The sequence below is a fragment of the Anomaloglossus baeobatrachus genome, unplaced genomic scaffold (genome assembly GCF_048569485.1).
Source record: "Anomaloglossus baeobatrachus isolate aAnoBae1 unplaced genomic scaffold, aAnoBae1.hap1 Scaffold_404, whole genome shotgun sequence".
Taxonomy (NCBI): Eukaryota; Metazoa; Chordata; class Amphibia; order Anura; family Aromobatidae; genus Anomaloglossus; species Anomaloglossus baeobatrachus.
Genome location: NW_027443376.1, coordinates 61,094 through 82,398, shown reverse-complemented (window position 1 = coordinate 82,398; position 21,305 = coordinate 61,094). Strand labels below are relative to the sequence as shown.

Genomic DNA, 21,305 nt, shown 5'->3' with positions numbered 1-21,305 from the left:
CCTTGCAGTCTTTCCAATTCACGATACAAAAAGACGGACAGGACAGGTTGCCTGACTTTCCGTCACTGCCACCCTTTGCCATCCTTACCCGTAGAAAGCCCTTTCATCATCCCCAAACCCTAATCTTTTCCCTTTCCTTCCCAGCCCCCAAACCCTGCCCTCTGTACCTTTCTCACCACCCGCTTCCCTTCTCCTGTCATCCCCCTACCACCCGGGAAAAAAAGAGATTGCCCCCTCCTTCCACTAGCCCACCCTCCCACCCAAAGAACAACTTCTTCTGCGCAGCTTGTTTTCTAGGCAGCAGCGCTATTGTGATGTCATCGGGGGGCATTGTGACAAGCCGCCAGTGTTCCGTCTCTTCATGTTGTGCACTGTTCAAACCGAAAATACATCAACAGGCAGGCTACAGAAAAGCTTACTAACAAAGGTTAGAGAGGGGCTTTCTCAGAGGGCTTTTTACAGTTTGTCTATTCCCAATTAGCCGGTTTAGTATACTTAATGAAAGTACTAATTCTTTCATAGGCCGCCCATTCTTAGTATTTGACGTTCAGGTAACAACAGGTAACTTTATTTGGAGTGGAAGCAGAGAGATAACACCAGATGCCAATTGTAGATCCTCTCACACCTGTGGTCACTGCAGCATCTGACTCCACTTTGTCCAAAAGGGATCTATTCCATTCAATTACACATGATCTAGATTAGACTGACAACAAGATACTGCACGGGACATAGCAGAGTTGGTGAAGTTGAGTGGTGATGAGTTTGCTATTTGGATGAATAAAGCAAGTAAAAAGTGTGTTAGATAAAAATTCATTTCAATTCGCTAATCGGGCTAATATGAATCAGGTGAATCGAGTTCTGCTTTTGGAAACTGGGTTAAGAAGGGGTGCACCGTTCCTGGAGGTACTGCAATACCAGGTCAATGCGTGGAGTGGACAGAGCAAGCTCTTTTTCCATCTCCCTGTTCTAAAAATCCATTTAATATATGGTCCCCAGATAGGGGACGTATCAGATATTAAACTGATAAGAACAGATACTACACTTGATCTTAGCCAAAAGGCCGAGAAGCGATAACCAGAATTGGTTTGGGCCTCGAGTGGCACCCTGGCCTATGCCGGACACATCTTAGGGAGAGAGAGCGAGAGGGAGACAAACCCACGCCTACACAAGACATTTTGTCACCCAAGCCAACCCTTGAAAAGGCTGCTTTGCAGAGCAAAAACAAGAAGAATGGTGCGTTTTGCAGCCGCCGCCCACTGCAATGAATCTGAATAACTCCTCCTTTAGGGCGCAAGCAACTCCCCTCCCCCTTGCAGTCTTTCCAATTCACGATACAAAAAGACGGACAGGACAGGTTGCCTGACTTTCCGTCACTGCCACCCTTTGCCATCCTTACCCGTAGAAAGCCCTTTCATCATCCCCAAACCCTAATCTTTTCCCTTTCCTTCCCAGCCCCCAAACCCTGCCCTCTGTACCTTTCTCACCACCCGCTTCCCTTCTCCTGTCATCCCCCTACCACCCGGGAAAAAAAGAGATTGCCCCCTCCTTCCACTAGCCCACCCTCCCACCCAAAGAACAACTTCTTCTGCGCAGCTTGTTTTCTAGGCAGCAGCGCTATTGTGATGTCATCGGGGGGCATTGTGACAAGCCGCCAGTGTTCCGTCTCTTCATGTTGTGCACTGTTCAAACCGAAAATACATCAACAGGCAGGCTACAGAAAAGCTTACTAACAAAGGTTAGAGAGGGGCTTTCTCAGAGGGCTTTTTACAGTTTGTCTATTCCCAATTAGCCGGTTTAGTATACTTAATGAAAGTACTAATTCTTTCATAGGCCGCCCATTCTTAGTATTTGACGTTCAGGTAACAACAGGTAACTTTATTTGGAGTGGAAGCAGAGAGATAACACCAGATGCCAATTGTAGATCCTCTCACACCTGTGGTCACTGCAGCATCTGACTCCACTTTGTCCAAAAGGGATCTATTCCATTCAATTACACATGATCTAGATTAGACTGACAACAAGATACTGCACGGGACATAGCAGAGTTGGTGAAGTTGAGTGGTGATGAGTTTGCTATTTGGATGAATAAAGCAAGTAAAAAGTGTGTTAGATAAAAATTCATTTCAATTCGCTAATCGGGCTAATATGAATCAGGTGAATCGAGTTCTGCTTTTGGAAACTGGGTTAAGAAGGGGTGCACCGTTCCTGGAGGTACTGCAATACCAGGTCAATGCGTGGAGTGGACAGAGCAAGCTCTTTTTCCATCTCCCTGTTCTAAAAATCCATTTAATATATGGTCCCCAGATAGGGGACGTATCAGATATTAAACTGATAAGAACAGATACTACACTTGATCTTAGCCAAAAGGCCGAGAAGCGATAACCAGAATTGGTTTGGGCCTCGAGTGGCACCCTGGCCTATGCCGGACACATCTTAGGGAGAGAGAGCGAGAGGGAGACAAACCCACGCCTACACAAGACATTTTGTCACCCAAGCCAACCCTTGAAAAGGCTGCTTTGCAGAGCAAAAACAAGAAGAATGGTGCGTTTTGCAGCCGCCGCCCACTGCAATGAATCTGAATAACTCCTCCTTTAGGGCGCAAGCAACTCCCCTCCCCCTTGCAGTCTTTCCAATTCACGATACAAAAAGACGGACAGGACAGGTTGCCTGACTTTCCGTCACTGCCACCCTTTGCCATCCTTACCCGTAGAAAGCCCTTTCATCATCCCCAAACCCTAATCTTTTCCCTTTCCTTCCCAGCCCCCAAACCCTGCCCTCTGTACCTTTCTCACCACCCGCTTCCCTTCTCCTGTCATCCCCCTACCACCCGGGAAAAAAAGAGATTGCCCCCTCCTTCCACTAGCCCACCCTCCCACCCAAAGAACAACTTCTTCTGCGCAGCTTGTTTTCTAGGCAGCAGCGCTATTGTGATGTCATCGGGGGGCATTGTGACAAGCCGCCAGTGTTCCGTCTCTTCATGTTGTGCACTGTTCAAACCGAAAATACATCAACAGGCAGGCTACAGAAAAGCTTACTAACAAAGGTTAGAGAGGGGCTTTCTCAGAGGGCTTTTTACAGTTTGTCTATTCCCAATTAGCCGGTTTAGTATACTTAATGAAAGTACTAATTCTTTCATAGGCCGCCCATTCTTAGTATTTGACGTTCAGGTAACAACAGGTAACTTTATTTGGAGTGGAAGCAGAGAGATAACACCAGATGCCAATTGTAGATCCTCTCACACCTGTGGTCACTGCAGCATCTGACTCCACTTTGTCCAAAAGGGATCTATTCCATTCAATTACACATGATCTAGATTAGACTGACAACAAGATACTGCACGGGACATAGCAGAGTTGGTGAAGTTGAGTGGTGATGAGTTTGCTATTTGGATGAATAAAGCAAGTAAAAAGTGTGTTAGATAAAAATTCATTTCAATTCGCTAATCGGGCTAATATGAATCAGGTGAATCGAGTTCTGCTTTTGGAAACTGGGTTAAGAAGGGGTGCACCGTTCCTGGAGGTACTGCAATACCAGGTCAATGCGTGGAGTGGACAGAGCAAGCTCTTTTTCCATCTCCCTGTTCTAAAAATCCATTTAATATATGGTCCCCAGATAGGGGACGTATCAGATATTAAACTGATAAGAACAGATACTACACTTGATCTTAGCCAAAAGGCCGAGAAGCGATAACCAGAATTGGTTTGGGCCTCGAGTGGCACCCTGGCCTATGCCGGACACATCTTAGGGAGAGAGAGCGAGAGGGAGACAAACCCACGCCTACACAAGACATTTTGTCACCCAAGCCAACCCTTGAAAAGGCTGCTTTGCAGAGCAAAAACAAGAAGAATGGTGCGTTTTGCAGCCGCCGCCCACTGCAATGAATCTGAATAACTCCTCCTTTAGGGCGCAAGCAACTCCCCTCCCCCTTGCAGTCTTTCCAATTCACGATACAAAAAGACGGACAGGACAGGTTGCCTGACTTTCCGTCACTGCCACCCTTTGCCATCCTTACCCGTAGAAAGCCCTTTCATCATCCCCAAACCCTAATCTTTTCCCTTTCCTTCCCAGCCCCCAAACCCTGCCCTCTGTACCTTTCTCACCACCCGCTTCCCTTCTCCTGTCATCCCCCTACCACCCGGGAAAAAAAGAGATTGCCCCCTCCTTCCACTAGCCCACCCTCCCACCCAAAGAACAACTTCTTCTGCGCAGCTTGTTTTCTAGGCAGCAGCGCTATTGTGATGTCATCGGGGGGCATTGTGACAAGCCGCCAGTGTTCCGTCTCTTCATGTTGTGCACTGTTCAAACCGAAAATACATCAACAGGCAGGCTACAGAAAAGCTTACTAACAAAGGTTAGAGAGGGGCTTTCTCAGAGGGCTTTTTACAGTTTGTCTATTCCCAATTAGCCGGTTTAGTATACTTAATGAAAGTACTAATTCTTTCATAGGCCGCCCATTCTTAGTATTTGACGTTCAGGTAACAACAGGTAACTTTATTTGGAGTGGAAGCAGAGAGATAACACCAGATGCCAATTGTAGATCCTCTCACACCTGTGGTCACTGCAGCATCTGACTCCACTTTGTCCAAAAGGGATCTATTCCATTCAATTACACATGATCTAGATTAGACTGACAACAAGATACTGCACGGGACATAGCAGAGTTGGTGAAGTTGAGTGGTGATGAGTTTGCTATTTGGATGAATAAAGCAAGTAAAAAGTGTGTTAGATAAAAATTCATTTCAATTCGCTAATCGGGCTAATATGAATCAGGTGAATCGAGTTCTGCTTTTGGAAACTGGGTTAAGAAGGGGTGCACCGTTCCTGGAGGTACTGCAATACCAGGTCAATGCGTGGAGTGGACAGAGCAAGCTCTTTTTCCATCTCCCTGTTCTAAAAATCCATTTAATATATGGTCCCCAGATAGGGGACGTATCAGATATTAAACTGATAAGAACAGATACTACACTTGATCTTAGCCAAAAGGCCGAGAAGCGATAACCAGAATTGGTTTGGGCCTCGAGTGGCACCCTGGCCTATGCCGGACACATCTTAGGGAGAGAGAGCGAGAGGGAGACAAACCCACGCCTACACAAGACATTTTGTCACCCAAGCCAACCCTTGAAAAGGCTGCTTTGCAGAGCAAAAACAAGAAGAATGGTGCGTTTTGCAGCCGCCGCCCACTGCAATGAATCTGAATAACTCCTCCTTTAGGGCGCAAGCAACTCCCCTCCCCCTTGCAGTCTTTCCAATTCACGATACAAAAAGACGGACAGGACAGGTTGCCTGACTTTCCGTCACTGCCACCCTTTGCCATCCTTACCCGTAGAAAGCCCTTTCATCATCCCCAAACCCTAATCTTTTCCCTTTCCTTCCCAGCCCCCAAACCCTGCCCTCTGTACCTTTCTCACCACCCGCTTCCCTTCTCCTGTCATCCCCCTACCACCCGGGAAAAAAAGAGATTGCCCCCTCCTTCCACTAGCCCACCCTCCCACCCAAAGAACAACTTCTTCTGCGCAGCTTGTTTTCTAGGCAGCAGCGCTATTGTGATGTCATCGGGGGGCATTGTGACAAGCCGCCAGTGTTCCGTCTCTTCATGTTGTGCACTGTTCAAACCGAAAATACATCAACAGGCAGGCTACAGAAAAGCTTACTAACAAAGGTTAGAGAGGGGCTTTCTCAGAGGGCTTTTTACAGTTTGTCTATTCCCAATTAGCCGGTTTAGTATACTTAATGAAAGTACTAATTCTTTCATAGGCCGCCCATTCTTAGTATTTGACGTTCAGGTAACAACAGGTAACTTTATTTGGAGTGGAAGCAGAGAGATAACACCAGATGCCAATTGTAGATCCTCTCACACCTGTGGTCACTGCAGCATCTGACTCCACTTTGTCCAAAAGGGATCTATTCCATTCAATTACACATGATCTAGATTAGACTGACAACAAGATACTGCACGGGACATAGCAGAGTTGGTGAAGTTGAGTGGTGATGAGTTTGCTATTTGGATGAATAAAGCAAGTAAAAAGTGTGTTAGATAAAAATTCATTTCAATTCGCTAATCGGGCTAATATGAATCAGGTGAATCGAGTTCTGCTTTTGGAAACTGGGTTAAGAAGGGGTGCACCGTTCCTGGAGGTACTGCAATACCAGGTCAATGCGTGGAGTGGACAGAGCAAGCTCTTTTTCCATCTCCCTGTTCTAAAAATCCATTTAATATATGGTCCCCAGATAGGGGACGTATCAGATATTAAACTGATAAGAACAGATACTACACTTGAACTTAGCCAAAAGGCCGAGAAGCGATAACCAGAATTGGTTTGGGCCTCGAGTGGCACCCTGGCCTATGCCGGACACATCTTAGGGAGAGAGAGCGAGAGGGAGACAAACCCACGCCTACACAAGACATTTTGTCACCCAAGCCAACCCTTGAAAAGGCTGCTTTGCAGAGCAAAAACAAGAAGAATGGTGCGTTTTGCAGCCGCCGCCCACTGCAATGAATCTGAATAACTCCTCCTTTAGGGCGCAAGCAACTCCCCTCCCCCTTGCAGTCTTTCCAATTCACGATACAAAAAGACGGACAGGACAGGTTGCCTGACTTTCCGTCACTGCCACCCTTTGCCATCCTTACCCGTAGAAAGCCCTTTCATCATCCCCAAACCCTAATCTTTTCCCTTTCCTTCCCAGCCCCCAAACCCTGCCCTCTGTACCTTTCTCACCACCCGCTTCCCTTCTCCTGTCATCCCCCTACCACCCGGGAAAAAAAGAGATTGCCCCCTCCTTCCACTAGCCCACCCTCCCACCCAAAGAACAACTTCTTCTGCGCAGCTTGTTTTCTAGGCAGCAGCGCTATTGTGATGTCATCGGGGGGCATTGTGACAAGCCGCCAGTGTTCCGTCTCTTCATGTTGTGCACTGTTCAAACCGAAAATACATCAACAGGCAGGCTACAGAAAAGCTTACTAACAAAGGTTAGAGAGGGGCTTTCTCAGAGGGCTTTTTACAGTTTGTCTATTCCCAATTAGCCGGTTTAGTATACTTAATGAAAGTACTAATTCTTTCATAGGCCGCCCATTCTTAGTATTTGACGTTCAGGTAACAACAGGTAACTTTATTTGGAGTGGAAGCAGAGAGATAACACCAGATGCCAATTGTAGATCCTCTCACACCTGTGGTCACTGCAGCATCTGACTCCACTTTGTCCAAAAGGGATCTATTCCATTCAATTACACATGATCTAGATTAGACTGACAACAAGATACTGCACGGGACATAGCAGAGTTGGTGAAGTTGAGTGGTGATGAGTTTGCTATTTGGATGAATAAAGCAAGTAAAAAGTGTGTTAGATAAAAATTCATTTCAATTCGCTAATCGGGCTAATATGAATCAGGTGAATCGAGTTCTGCTTTTGGAAACTGGGTTAAGAAGGGGTGCACCGTTCCTGGAGGTACTGCAATACCAGGTCAATGCGTGGAGTGGACAGAGCAAGCTCTTTTTCCATCTCCCTGTTCTAAAAATCCATTTAATATATGGTCCCCAGATAGGGGACGTATCAGATATTAAACTGATAAGAACAGATACTACACTTGATCTTAGCCAAAAGGCCGAGAAGCGATAACCAGAATTGGTTTGGGCCTCGAGTGGCACCCTGGCCTATGCCGGACACATCTTAGGGAGAGAGAGCGAGAGGGAGACAAACCCACGCCTACACAAGACATTTTGTCACCCAAGCCAACCCTTGAAAAGGCTGCTTTGCAGAGCAAAAACAAGAAGAATGGTGCGTTTTGCAGCCGCCGCCCACTGCAATGAATCTGAATAACTCCTCCTTTAGGGCGCAAGCAACTCCCCTCCCCCTTGCAGTCTTTCCAATTCACGATACAAAAAGACGGACAGGACAGGTTGCCTGACTTTCCGTCACTGCCACCCTTTGCCATCCTTACCCGTAGAAAGCCCTTTCATCATCCCCAAACCCTAATCTTTTCCCTTTCCTTCCCAGCCCCCAAACCCTGCCCTCTGTACCTTTCTCACCACCCGCTTCCCTTCTCCTGTCATCCCCCTACCACCCGGGAAAAAAAGAGATTGCCCCCTCCTTCCACTAGCCCACCCTCCCACCCAAAGAACAACTTCTTCTGCGCAGCTTGTTTTCTAGGCAGCAGCGCTATTGTGATGTCATCGGGGGGCATTGTGACAAGCCGCCAGTGTTCCGTCTCTTCATGTTGTGCACTGTTCAAACCGAAAATACATCAACAGGCAGGCTACAGAAAAGCTTACTAACAAAGGTTAGAGAGGGGCTTTCTCAGAGGGCTTTTTACAGTTTGTCTATTCCCAATTAGCCGGTTTAGTATACTTAATGAAAGTACTAATTCTTTCATAGGCCGCCCATTCTTAGTATTTGACGTTCAGGTAACAACAGGTAACTTTATTTGGAGTGGAAGCAGAGAGATAACACCAGATGCCAATTGTAGATCCTCTCACACCTGTGGTCACTGCAGCATCTGACTCCACTTTGTCCAAAAGGGATCTATTCCATTCAATTACACATGATCTAGATTAGACTGACAACAAGATACTGCACGGGACATAGCAGAGTTGGTGAAGTTGAGTGGTGATGAGTTTGCTATTTGGATGAATAAAGCAAGTAAAAAGTGTGTTAGATAAAAATTCATTTCAATTCGCTAATCGGGCTAATATGAATCAGGTGAATCGAGTTCTGCTTTTGGAAACTGGGTTAAGAAGGGGTGCACCGTTCCTGGAGGTACTGCAATACCAGGTCAATGCGTGGAGTGGACAGAGCAAGCTCTTTTTCCATCTCCCTGTTCTAAAAATCCATTTAATATATGGTCCCCAGATAGGGGACGTATCAGATATTAAACTGATAAGAACAGATACTACACTTGATCTTAGCCAAAAGGCCGAGAAGCGATAACCAGAATTGGTTTGGGCCTCGAGTGGCACCCTGGCCTATGCCGGACACATCTTAGGGAGAGAGAGCGAGAGGGAGACAAACCCACGCCTACACAAGACATTTTGTCACCCAAGCCAACCCTTGAAAAGGCTGCTTTGCAGAGCAAAAACAAGAAGAATGGTGCGTTTTGCAGCCGCCGCCCACTGCAATGAATCTGAATAACTCCTCCTTTAGGGCGCAAGCAACTCCCCTCCCCCTTGCAGTCTTTCCAATTCACGATACAAAAAGACGGACAGGACAGGTTGCCTGACTTTCCGTCACTGCCACCCTTTGCCATCCTTACCCGTAGAAAGCCCTTTCATCATCCCCAAACCCTAATCTTTTCCCTTTCCTTCCCAGCCCCCAAACCCTGCCCTCTGTACCTTTCTCACCACCCGCTTCCCTTCTCCTGTCATCCCCCTACCACCCGGGAAAAAAAGAGATTGCCCCCTCCTTCCACTAGCCCACCCTCCCACCCAAAGAACAACTTCTTCTGCGCAGCTTGTTTTCTAGGCAGCAGCGCTATTGTGATGTCATCGGGGGGCATTGTGACAAGCCGCCAGTGTTCCGTCTCTTCATGTTGTGCACTGTTCAAACCGAAAATACATCAACAGGCAGGCTACAGAAAAGCTTACTAACAAAGGTTAGAGAGGGGCTTTCTCAGAGGGCTTTTTACAGTTTGTCTATTCCCAATTAGCCGGTTTAGTATACTTAATGAAAGTACTAATTCTTTCATAGGCCGCCCATTCTTAGTATTTGACGTTCAGGTAACAACAGGTAACTTTATTTGGAGTGGAAGCAGAGAGATAACACCAGATGCCAATTGTAGATCCTCTCACACCTGTGGTCACTGCAGCATCTGACTCCACTTTGTCCAAAAGGGATCTATTCCATTCAATTACACATGATCTAGATTAGACTGACAACAAGATACTGCACGGGACATAGCAGAGTTGGTGAAGTTGAGTGGTGATGAGTTTGCTATTTGGATGAATAAAGCAAGTAAAAAGTGTGTTAGATAAAAATTCATTTCAATTCGCTAATCGGGCTAATATGAATCAGGTGAATCGAGTTCTGCTTTTGGAAACTGGGTTAAGAAGGGGTGCACCGTTCCTGGAGGTACTGCAATACCAGGTCAATGCGTGGAGTGGACAGAGCAAGCTCTTTTTCCATCTCCCTGTTCTAAAAATCCATTTAATATATGGTCCCCAGATAGGGGACGTATCAGATATTAAACTGATAAGAACAGATACTACACTTGATCTTAGCCAAAAGGCCGAGAAGCGATAACCAGAATTGGTTTGGGCCTCGAGTGGCACCCTGGCCTATGCCGGACACATCTTAGGGAGAGAGAGCGAGAGGGAGACAAACCCACGCCTACACAAGACATTTTGTCACCCAAGCCAACCCTTGAAAAGGCTGCTTTGCAGAGCAAAAACAAGAAGAATGGTGCGTTTTGCAGCCGCCGCCCACTGCAATGAATCTGAATAACTCCTCCTTTAGGGCGCAAGCAACTCCCCTCCCCCTTGCAGTCTTTCCAATTCACGATACAAAAAGACGGACAGGACAGGTTGCCTGACTTTCCGTCACTGCCACCCTTTGCCATCCTTACCCGTAGAAAGCCCTTTCATCATCCCCAAACCCTAATCTTTTCCCTTTCCTTCCCAGCCCCCAAACCCTGCCCTCTGTACCTTTCTCACCACCCGCTTCCCTTCTCCTGTCATCCCCCTACCACCCGGGAAAAAAAGAGATTGCCCCCTCCTTCCACTAGCCCACCCTCCCACCCAAAGAACAACTTCTTCTGCGCAGCTTGTTTTCTAGGCAGCAGCGCTATTGTGATGTCATCGGGGGGCATTGTGACAAGCCGCCAGTGTTCCGTCTCTTCATGTTGTGCACTGTTCAAACCGAAAATACATCAACAGGCAGGCTACAGAAAAGCTTACTAACAAAGGTTAGAGAGGGGCTTTCTCAGAGGGCTTTTTACAGTTTGTCTATTCCCAATTAGCCGGTTTAGTATACTTAATGAAAGTACTAATTCTTTCATAGGCCGCCCATTCTTAGTATTTGACGTTCAGGTAACAACAGGTAACTTTATTTGGAGTGGAAGCAGAGAGATAACACCAGATGCCAATTGTAGATCCTCTCACACCTGTGGTCACTGCAGCATCTGACTCCACTTTGTCCAAAAGGGATCTATTCCATTCAATTACACATGATCTAGATTAGACTGACAACAAGATACTGCACGGGACATAGCAGAGTTGGTGAAGTTGAGTGGTGATGAGTTTGCTATTTGGATGAATAAAGCAAGTAAAAAGTGTGTTAGATAAAAATTCATTTCAATTCGCTAATCGGGCTAATATGAATCAGGTGAATCGAGTTCTGCTTTTGGAAACTGGGTTAAGAAGGGGTGCACCGTTCCTGGAGGTACTGCAATACCAGGTCAATGCGTGGAGTGGACAGAGCAAGCTCTTTTTCCATCTCCCTGTTCTAAAAATCCATTTAATATATGGTCCCCAGATAGGGGACGTATCAGATATTAAACTGATAAGAACAGATACTACACTTGATCTTAGCCAAAAGGCCGAGAAGCGATAACCAGAATTGGTTTGGGCCTCGAGTGGCACCCTGGCCTATGCCGGACACATCTTAGGGAGAGAGAGCGAGAGGGAGACAAACCCACGCCTACACAAGACATTTTGTCACCCAAGCCAACCCTTGAAAAGGCTGCTTTGCAGAGCAAAAACAAGAAGAATGGTGCGTTTTGCAGCCGCCGCCCACTGCAATGAATCTGAATAACTCCTCCTTTAGGGCGCAAGCAACTCCCCTCCCCCTTGCAGTCTTTCCAATTCACGATACAAAAAGACGGACAGGACAGGTTGCCTGACTTTCCGTCACTGCCACCCTTTGCCATCCTTACCCGTAGAAAGCCCTTTCATCATCCCCAAACCCTAATCTTTTCCCTTTCCTTCCCAGCCCCCAAACCCTGCCCTCTGTACCTTTCTCACCACCCGCTTCCCTTCTCCTGTCATCCCCCTACCACCCGGGAAAAAAAGAGATTGCCCCCTCCTTCCACTAGCCCACCCTCCCACCCAAAGAACAACTTCTTCTGCGCAGCTTGTTTTCTAGGCAGCAGCGCTATTGTGATGTCATCGGGGGGCATTGTGACAAGCCGCCAGTGTTCCGTCTCTTCATGTTGTGCACTGTTCAAACCGAAAATACATCAACAGGCAGGCTACAGAAAAGCTTACTAACAAAGGTTAGAGAGGGGCTTTCTCAGAGGGCTTTTTACAGTTTGTCTATTCCCAATTAGCCGGTTTAGTATACTTAATGAAAGTACTAATTCTTTCATAGGCCGCCCATTCTTAGTATTTGACGTTCAGGTAACAACAGGTAACTTTATTTGGAGTGGAAGCAGAGAGATAACACCAGATGCCAATTGTAGATCCTCTCACACCTGTGGTCACTGCAGCATCTGACTCCACTTTGTCCAAAAGGGATCTATTCCATTCAATTACACATGATCTAGATTAGACTGACAACAAGATACTGCACGGGACATAGCAGAGTTGGTGAAGTTGAGTGGTGATGAGTTTGCTATTTGGATGAATAAAGCAAGTAAAAAGTGTGTTAGATAAAAATTCATTTCAATTCGCTAATCGGGCTAATATGAATCAGGTGAATCGAGTTCTGCTTTTGGAAACTGGGTTAAGAAGGGGTGCACCGCTCCTGGAGGTACTGCAATACCAGGTCAATGCGTGGAGTGGACAGAGCAAGCTCTTTTTCCATCTCCCTGTTCTAAAAATCCATTTAATATATGGTCCCCAGATAGGGGACGTATCAGATATTAAACTGATAAGAACAGATACTACACTTGATCTTAGCCAAAAGGCCGAGAAGCGATAACCAGAATTGGTTTGGGCCTCGAGTGGCACCCTGGCCTATGCCGGACACATCTTAGGGAGAGAGAGCGAGAGGGAGACAAACCCACGCCTACACAAGACATTTTGTCACCCAAGCCAACCCTTGAAAAGGCTGCTTTGCAGAGCAAAAACAAGAAGAATGGTGCGTTTTGCAGCCGCCGCCCACTGCAATGAATCTGAATAACTCCTCCTTTAGGGCGCAAGCAACTCCCCTCCCCCTTGCAGTCTTTCCAATTCACGATACAAAAAGACGGACAGGACAGGTTGCCTGACTTTCCGTCACTGCCACCCTTTGCCATCCTTACCCGTAGAAAGCCCTTTCATCATCCCCAAACCCTAATCTTTTCCCTTTCCTTCCCAGCCCCCAAACCCTGCCCTCTGTACCTTTCTCACCACCCGCTTCCCTTCTCCTGTCATCCCCCTACCACCCGGGAAAAAAAGAGATTGCCCCCTCCTTCCACTAGCCCACCCTCCCACCCAAAGAACAACTTCTTCTGCGCAGCTTGTTTTCTAGGCAGCAGCGCTATTGTGATGTCATCGGGGGGCATTGTGACAAGCCGCCAGTGTTCCGTCTCTTCATGTTGTGCACTGTTCAAACCGAAAATACATCAACAGGCAGGCTACAGAAAAGCTTACTAACAAAGGTTAGAGAGGGGCTTTCTCAGAGGGCTTTTTACAGTTTGTCTATTCCCAATTAGCCGGTTTAGTATACTTAATGAAAGTACTAATTCTTTCATAGGCCGCCCATTCTTAGTATTTGACGTTCAGGTAACAACAGGTAACTTTATTTGGAGTGGAAGCAGAGAGATAACACCAGATGCCAATTGTAGATCCTCTCACACCTGTGGTCACTGCAGCATCTGACTCCACTTTGTCCAAAAGGGATCTATTCCATTCAATTACACATGATCTAGATTAGACTGACAACAAGATACTGCACGGGACATAGCAGAGTTGGTGAAGTTGAGTGGTGATGAGTTTGCTATTTGGATGAATAAAGCAAGTAAAAAGTGTGTTAGATAAAAATTCATTTCAATTCGCTAATCGGGCTAATATGAATCAGGTGAATCGAGTTCTGCTTTTGGAAACTGGGTTAAGAAGGGGTGCACCGTTCCTGGAGGTACTGCAATACCAGGTCAATGCGTGGAGTGGACAGAGCAAGCTCTTTTTCCATCTCCCTGTTCTAAAAATCCATTTAATATATGGTCCCCAGATAGGGGACGTATCAGATATTAAACTGATAAGAACAGATACTACACTTGATCTTAGCCAAAAGGCCGAGAAGCGATAACCAGAATTGGTTTGGGCCTCGAGTGGCACCCTGGCCTATGCCGGACACATCTTAGGGAGAGAGAGCGAGAGGGAGACAAACCCACGCCTACACAAGACATTTTGTCACCCAAGCCAACCCTTGAAAAGGCTGCTTTGCAGAGCAAAAACAAGAAGAATGGTGCGTTTTGCAGCCGCCGCCCACTGCAATGAATCTGAATAACTCCTCCTTTAGGGCGCAAGCAACTCCCCTCCCCCTTGCAGTCTTTCCAATTCACGATACAAAAAGACGGACAGGACAGGTTGCCTGACTTTCCGTCACTGCCACCCTTTGCCATCCTTACCCGTAGAAAGCCCTTTCATCATCCCCAAACCCTAATCTTTTCCCTTTCCTTCCCAGCCCCCAAACCCTGCCCTCTGTACCTTTCTCACCACCCGCTTCCCTTCTCCTGTCATCCCCCTACCACCCGGGAAAAAAAGAGATTGCCCCCTCCTTCCACTAGCCCACCCTCCCACCCAAAGAACAACTTCTTCTGCGCAGCTTGTTTTCTAGGCAGCAGCGCTATTGTGATGTCATCGGGGGGCATTGTGACAAGCCGCCAGTGTTCCGTCTCTTCATGTTGTGCACTGTTCAAACCGAAAATACATCAACAGGCAGGCTACAGAAAAGCTTACTAACAAAGGTTAGAGAGGGGCTTTCTCAGAGGGCTTTTTACAGTTTGTCTATTCCCAATTAGCCGGTTTAGTATACTTAATGAAAGTACTAATTCTTTCATAGGCCGCCCATTCTTAGTATTTGACGTTCAGGTAACAACAGGTAACTTTATTTGGAGTGGAAGCAGAGAGATAACACCAGATGCCAATTGTAGATCCTCTCACACCTGTGGTCACTGCAGCATCTGACTCCACTTTGTCCAAAAGGGATCTATTCCATTCAATTACACATGATCTAGATTAGACTGACAACAAGATACTGCACGGGACATAGCAGAGTTGGTGAAGTTGAGTGGTGATGAGTTTGCTATTTGGATGAATAAAGCAAGTAAAAAGTGTGTTAGATAAAAATTCATTTCAATTCGCTAATCGGGCTAATATGAATCAGGTGAATCGAGTTCTGCTTTTGGAAACTGGGTTAAGAAGGGGTGCACCGTTCCTGGAGGTACTGCAATACCAGGTCAATGCGTGGAGTGGACAGAGCAAGCTCTTTTTCCATCTCCCTGTTCTAAAAATCCATTTAATATATGGTCCCCAGATAGGGGACGTATCAGATATTAAACTGATAAGAACAGATACTACACTTGATCTTAGCCAAAAGGCCGAGAAGCGATAACCAGAATTGGTTTGGGCCTCGAGTGGCACCCTGGCCTATGCCGGACACATCTTAGGGAGAGAGAGCGAGAGGGAGACAAACCCACGCCTACACAAGACATTTTGTCACCCAAGCCAACCCTTGAAAAGGCTGCTTTGCAGAGCAAAAACAAGAAGAATGGTGCGTTTTGCAGCCGCCGCCCACTGCAATGAATCTGAATAACTCCTCCTTTAGGGCGCAAGCAACTCCCCTCCCCCTTGCAGTCTTTCCAATTCACGATACAAAAAGACGGACAGGACAGGTTGCCTGACTTTCCGTCACTGCCACCCTTTGCCATCCTTACCCGTAGAAAGCCCTTTCATCATCCCCAAACCCTAATCTTTTCCCTTTCCTTCCCAGCCCCCAAACCCTGCCCTCTGTACCTTTCTCACCACCCGCTTCCCTTCTCCTGTCATCCCCCTACCACCCGGGAAAAAAAGAGATTGCCCCCTCCTTCCACTAGCCCACCCTCCCACCCAAAGAACAACTTCTTCTGCGCAGCTTGTTTTCTAGGCAGCAGCGCTATTGTGATGTCATCGGGGGGCATTGTGACAAGCCGCCAGTGTTCCGTCTCTTCATGTTGTGCACTGTTCAAACCGAAAATACATCAACAGGCAGGCTACAGAAAAGCTTACTAACAAAGGTTAGAGAGGGGCTTTCTCAGAGGGCTTTTTACAGTTTGTCTATTCCCAATTAGCCGGTTTAGTATACTTAATGAAAGTACTAATTCTTTCATAGGCCGCCCATTCTTAGTATTTGACGTTCAGGTAACAACAGGTAACTTTATTTGGAGTGGAAGCAGAGAGATAACACCAGATGCCAATTGTAGATCCTCTCACACCTGTGGTCACTGCAGCATCTGACTCCACTTTGTCCAAAAGGGATCTATTCCATTCAATTACACATGATCTAGATTAGACTGACAACAAGATACTGCACGGGACATAGCAGAGTTGGTGAAGTTGAGTGGTGATGAGTTTGCTATTTGGATGAATAAAGCAAGTAAAAAGTGTGTTAGATAAAAATTCATTTCAATTCGCTAATCGGGCTAATATGAATCAGGTGAATCGAGTTCTGCTTTTGGAAACTGGGTTAAGAAGGGGTGCACCGTTCCTGGAGGTACTGCAATACCAGGTCAATGCGTGGAGTGGACAGAGCAAGCTCTTTTTCCATCTCCCTGTTCTAAAAATCCATTTAATATATGGTCCCCAGATAGGGGACGTATCAGATATTAAACTGATAAGAACAGATACTACACTTGATCTTAGCCAAAAGGCCGAGAAGCGATAACCAGAATTGGTTTGGGCCTCGAGTGGCACCCTGGCCTATGCCGGACACATCTTAGGGAGAGAGAGCGAGAGGGAGACAAACCCACGCCTACACAAGACATTTTGTCACCCAAGCCAACCCTTGAAAAGGCTGCTTTGCAGAGCAAAAACAAGAAGAATGGTGCGTTTTGCAGCCGCCGCCCACTGCAATGAATCTGAATAACTCCTCCTTTAGGGCGCAAGCAACTCCCCTCCCCCTTGCAGTCTTTCCAATTCACGATACAAAAAGACGGACAGGACAGGTTGCCTGACTTTCCGTCACTGCCACCCTTTGCCATCCTTACCCGTAGAAAGCCCTTTCATCATCCCCAAACCCTAATCTTTTCCCTTTCCTTCCCAGCCCCCAAACCCTGCCCTCTGTACCTTTCTCACCACCCGCTTCCCTTCTCCTGTCATCCCCCTACCACCCGGGAAAAAAAGAGATTGCCCCCTCCTTCCACTAGCCCACCCTCCCACCCAAAGAACAACTTCTTCTGCGCAGCTTGTTTTCTAGGCAGCAGCGCTATTGTGATGTCATCGGGGGGCATTGTGACAAGCCGCCAGTGTTCCGTCTCTTCATGTTGTGCACTGTTCAAACCGAAAATACATCAACAGGCAGGCTACAGAAAAGCTTACTAACAAAGGTTAGAGAGGGGCTTTCTCAGAGGGCTTTTTACAGTTTGTCTATTCCCAATTAGCCGGTTTAGTATACTTAATGAAAGTACTAATTCTTTCATAGGCCGCCCATTCTTAGTATTTGACGTTCAGGTAACAACAGGTAACTTTATTTGGAGTGGAAGCAGAGAGATAACACCAGATGCCAATTGTAGATCCTCTCACACCTGTGGTCACTGCAGCATCTGACTCCACTTTGTCCAAAAGGGATCTATTCCATTCAATTACACATGATCTAGATTAGACTGACAACAAGATACTGCACGGGACATAGCAGAGTTGGTGAAGTTGAGTGGTGATGAGTTTGCTATTTGGATGAATAAAGCAAGTAAAAAGTGTGTTAGATAAAAATTCATTTCAATTCGCTAATCGGGCTAATATGAATCAGGTGAATCGAGTTCTGCTTTTGGAAACTGGGTTAAGAAGGGGTGCACCGTTCCTGGAGGTACTGCAATACCAGGTCAATGTGTGGAGTGGACAGAGCAAGCTCTTTTTCCATCTCCCTGTTCTAAAAATCCATTTAATATATGGTCCCCAGATAGGGGACGTATCAGATATTAAACTGATAAGAACAGATACTACACTTGATCTTAGCCAAAAGGCCGAGAAGCGATAACCAGAATTGGTTTGGGCCTCGAGTGGCACCCTGGCCTATGCCGGACACATCTTAGGGAGAGAGAGCGAGAGGGAGACAAACCCACGCCTACACAAGACATTTTGTCACCCAAGCCAACCCTTGAAAAGGCTGCTTTGCAGAGCAAAAACAAGAAGAATGGTGCGTTTTGCAGCCGCCGCCCACTGCAATGAATCTGAATAACTCCTCCTTTAGGGCGCAAGCAACTCCCCTCCCCCTTGCAGTCTTTCCAATTCACGATACAAAAAGACGGACAGGACAGGTTGCCTGACTTTCCGTCACTGCCACCCTTTGCCATCCTTACCCGTAGAAAGCCCTTTCATCATCCCCAAACCCTAATCTTTTCCCTTTCCTTCCCAGCCCCCAAACCCTGCCCTCTGTACCTTTCTCACCACCCGCTTCCCTTCTCCTGTCATCCCCCTACCACCCGGGAAAAAAAGAGATTGCCCCCTCCTTCCACTAGCCCACCCTCCCACCCAAAGAACAACTTCTTCTGCGCAGCTTGTTTTCTAGGCAGCAGCGCTATTGTGATGTCATCGGGGGGCATTGTGACAAGCCGCCAGTGTTCCGTCTCTTCATGTTGTGCACTGTTCAAACCGAAAATACATCAACAGGCAGGCTACAGAAAAGCTTACTAACAAAGGTTAGAGAGGGGCTTTCTCAGAGGGCTTTTTACAGTTTGTCTATTCCCAATTAGCCGGTTTAGTATACTTAATGAAAGTACTAATTCTTTCATAGGCCGCCCATTCTTAGTATTTGACGTTCAGGTAACAACAGGTAACTTTATTTGGAGTGGAAGCAGAGAGATAACACCAGATGCCAATTGTAGATCCTCTCACACCTGTGGTCACTGCAGCATCTGACTCCACTTTGTCCAAAAGGGATCTATTCCATTCAATTACACATGATCTAGATTAGACTGACAACAAGATACTGCACGGGACATAGCAGAGTTGGTGAAGTTGAGTGGTGATGAGTTTGCTATTTGGATGAATAAAGCAAGTAAAAAGTGTGTTAGATAAAAATTCATTTCAATTCGCTAATCGGGCTAATATGAATCAGGTGAATCGAGTTCTGCTTTTGGAAACTGGGTTAAGAAGGGGTGCACCGTTCCTGGAGGTACTGCAATACCAGGTCAATGCGTGGAGTGGACAGAGCAAGCTCTTTTTCCATCTCCCTGTTCTAAAAATCCATTTAATATATGGTCCCCAGATAGGGGACGTATCAGATATTAAACTGATAAGAACAGATACTACACTTGATCTTAGCCAAAAGGCCGAGAAGCGATAACCAGAATTGGTTTGGGCCTCGAGTGGCACCCTGGCCTATGCCGGACACATCTTAGGGAGAGAGAGCGAGAGGGAGACAAACCCACGCCTACACAAGACATTTTGTCACCCAAGCCAACCCTTGAAAAGGCTGCTTTGCAGAGCAAAAACAAGAAGAATGGTGCGTTTTGCAGCCGCCGCCCACTGCAATGAATCTGAATAACTCCTCCTTTAGGGCGCAAGCAACTCCCCTCCCCCTTGCAGTCTTTCCAATTCACGATACAAAAAGACGGACAGGACAGGTTGCCTGACTTTCCGTCACTGCCACCCTTTGCCATCCTTACCCGTAGAAAGCCCTTTCATCATCCCCAAACCCTAATCTTTTCCCTTTCCTTCCCAGCCCCCAAACCCTGCCCTCTGTACCTTTCTCACCACCCGCTTCCCTTCTCCTGTCATCCCCCTACCACCCGGGAAAAAAAGAGATTGCCCCCTCCTTCCACTAGCCCACCCTCCCACCCAAAGAACAACTTCTTCTGCGCAGCTTGTTTTCTAGGCAGCAGCGCTATTGTGATGTCATCGGGGGGCATTGTGACAAGCCGCCAGTGTTCCGTCTCTTCATGTTGTGCACTGTTCAAACCGAAAATACATCAACAGGCAGGCTACAGAAAAGCTTACTAACAAAGGTTAGAGAGGGGCTTTCTCAGAGGGCTTTTTACAGTTTGTCTATTCCCAATTAGCCGGTTTAGTATACTTAATGAAAGTACTAATTCTTTCATAGGCCGCCCATTCTTAGTATTTGACGTTCAGGTAACAACAGGTAACTTTATTTGGAGTGGAAGCAGAGAGATAACACCAGATGCCAATTGTAGATCCTCTCACACCTGTGGTCACTGCAGCATCTGACTCCACTTTGTCCAAAAGGGATCTATTCCATTCAATTACACATGATCTAGATTAGACTGACAACAAGATACTGCACGGGACATAGCAGAGTTGGTGAAGTTGAGTGGTGATGAGTTTGCTATTTGGATGAATAAAGCAAGTAAAAAGTGTGTTAGATAAAAATTCATTTCAATTCGCTAATCGGGCTAATATGAATCAGGTGAATCGAGTTCTGCTTTTGGAAACTGGGTTAAGAAGGGGTGCACCGTTCCTGGAGGTACTGCAATACCAGGTCAATGCGTGGAGTGGACAGAGCAAGCTCTTTTTCCATCTCCCTGTTCTAAAAATCCATTTAATATATGGTCCCCAGATAGGGGACGTATCAGATATTAAACTGATAAGAACAGATACTACACTTGATCTTAGCCAAAAGGCCGAGAAGCGATAACCAGAATTGGTTTGGGCCTCGAGTGGCACCCTGGCCTATGCCGGACACATCTTAGGGAGAGAGAGCGAGAGGGAGACAAACCCACGCCTACACAAGACATTTTGTCACCCAAGCCAACCCTTGAAAAGGCTGCTTTGCAGAGCAAAAACAAGAAGAATGGTGCGTTTTGCAGCCGCCGCCCACTGCAATGAATCTGAATAACTCCTCCTTTAGGGCGCAAGCAACTCCCCTCCCCCTTGCAGTCTTTCCAATTCACGATACAAAAAGACGGACAGGACAGGTTGCCTGACTTTCCGTCACTGCCACCCTTTGCCATCCTTACCCGTAGAAAGCCCTTTCATCATCCCCAAACCCTAATCTTTTCCCTTTCCTTCCCAGCCCCCAAACCCTGCCCTCTGTACCTTTCTCACCACCCGCTTCCCTTCTCCTGTCATCCCCCTACCACCCGGGAAAAAAAGAGATTGCCCCCTCCTTCCACTAGCCCACCCTCCCACCCAAAGAACAACTTCTTCTGCGCAGCTTGTTTTCTAGGCAGCAGCGCTATTGTGATGTCATCGGGGGGCATTGTGACAAGCCGCCAGTGTTCCGTCTCTTCATGTTGTGCACTGTTC

At 46.8% G+C, this 21,305-nt stretch overlaps 16 non-coding genes across 16 annotated transcripts; all 16 read right to left on the bottom strand.

Annotated features, from left to right (window-relative positions):
• Positions 1–881: 881 nt before the first annotated feature.
• LOC142277048 (U2 spliceosomal RNA) lies at positions 882–1,072 on the bottom strand. Its single transcript, XR_012740407.1, has one exon. It is a non-coding gene; the product is annotated as a U2 spliceosomal RNA (small nuclear RNA).
• A 1,117-nt stretch (positions 1,073–2,189) lies between these two features.
• Positions 2,190–2,380, bottom strand: LOC142277047 (U2 spliceosomal RNA). The gene has a single exon (XR_012740406.1). It is a non-coding gene; the product is annotated as a U2 spliceosomal RNA (small nuclear RNA).
• A 1,117-nt stretch (positions 2,381–3,497) lies between these two features.
• Positions 3,498–3,688, bottom strand: LOC142277046 (U2 spliceosomal RNA). Its single transcript, XR_012740405.1, has one exon. It is a non-coding gene; the product is annotated as a U2 spliceosomal RNA (small nuclear RNA).
• A 1,117-nt stretch (positions 3,689–4,805) lies between these two features.
• LOC142277044 (U2 spliceosomal RNA) lies at positions 4,806–4,996 on the bottom strand. Its single transcript, XR_012740404.1, has one exon. It is a non-coding gene; the product is annotated as a U2 spliceosomal RNA (small nuclear RNA).
• Positions 4,997–6,113: 1,117 nt separating this feature from the next.
• LOC142276976 (U2 spliceosomal RNA) lies at positions 6,114–6,304 on the bottom strand. The gene has a single exon (XR_012740354.1). It is a non-coding gene; the product is annotated as a U2 spliceosomal RNA (small nuclear RNA).
• Positions 6,305–7,421: 1,117 nt separating this feature from the next.
• LOC142277043 (U2 spliceosomal RNA) lies at positions 7,422–7,612 on the bottom strand. The gene has a single exon (XR_012740403.1). It is a non-coding gene; the product is annotated as a U2 spliceosomal RNA (small nuclear RNA).
• A 1,117-nt stretch (positions 7,613–8,729) lies between these two features.
• On the bottom strand, positions 8,730–8,920 carry LOC142277042 (U2 spliceosomal RNA). The gene has a single exon (XR_012740402.1). It is a non-coding gene; the product is annotated as a U2 spliceosomal RNA (small nuclear RNA).
• A 1,117-nt stretch (positions 8,921–10,037) lies between these two features.
• Positions 10,038–10,228, bottom strand: LOC142277041 (U2 spliceosomal RNA). The gene has a single exon (XR_012740401.1). It is a non-coding gene; the product is annotated as a U2 spliceosomal RNA (small nuclear RNA).
• A 1,117-nt stretch (positions 10,229–11,345) lies between these two features.
• LOC142277040 (U2 spliceosomal RNA) lies at positions 11,346–11,536 on the bottom strand. The gene has a single exon (XR_012740400.1). It is a non-coding gene; the product is annotated as a U2 spliceosomal RNA (small nuclear RNA).
• Positions 11,537–12,653: 1,117 nt separating this feature from the next.
• On the bottom strand, positions 12,654–12,844 carry LOC142276960 (U2 spliceosomal RNA). The gene has a single exon (XR_012740339.1). It is a non-coding gene; the product is annotated as a U2 spliceosomal RNA (small nuclear RNA).
• A 1,117-nt stretch (positions 12,845–13,961) lies between these two features.
• LOC142277039 (U2 spliceosomal RNA) lies at positions 13,962–14,152 on the bottom strand. Its single transcript, XR_012740399.1, has one exon. It is a non-coding gene; the product is annotated as a U2 spliceosomal RNA (small nuclear RNA).
• Positions 14,153–15,269: 1,117 nt separating this feature from the next.
• LOC142277037 (U2 spliceosomal RNA) lies at positions 15,270–15,460 on the bottom strand. The gene has a single exon (XR_012740397.1). It is a non-coding gene; the product is annotated as a U2 spliceosomal RNA (small nuclear RNA).
• Positions 15,461–16,577: 1,117 nt separating this feature from the next.
• On the bottom strand, positions 16,578–16,768 carry LOC142277036 (U2 spliceosomal RNA). Its single transcript, XR_012740396.1, has one exon. It is a non-coding gene; the product is annotated as a U2 spliceosomal RNA (small nuclear RNA).
• A 1,117-nt stretch (positions 16,769–17,885) lies between these two features.
• On the bottom strand, positions 17,886–18,076 carry LOC142276966 (U2 spliceosomal RNA). Its single transcript, XR_012740345.1, has one exon. It is a non-coding gene; the product is annotated as a U2 spliceosomal RNA (small nuclear RNA).
• A 1,117-nt stretch (positions 18,077–19,193) lies between these two features.
• On the bottom strand, positions 19,194–19,384 carry LOC142277035 (U2 spliceosomal RNA). The gene has a single exon (XR_012740395.1). It is a non-coding gene; the product is annotated as a U2 spliceosomal RNA (small nuclear RNA).
• A 1,117-nt stretch (positions 19,385–20,501) lies between these two features.
• LOC142277033 (U2 spliceosomal RNA) lies at positions 20,502–20,692 on the bottom strand. The gene has a single exon (XR_012740394.1). It is a non-coding gene; the product is annotated as a U2 spliceosomal RNA (small nuclear RNA).
• Positions 20,693–21,305: the final 613 nt, after the last annotated feature.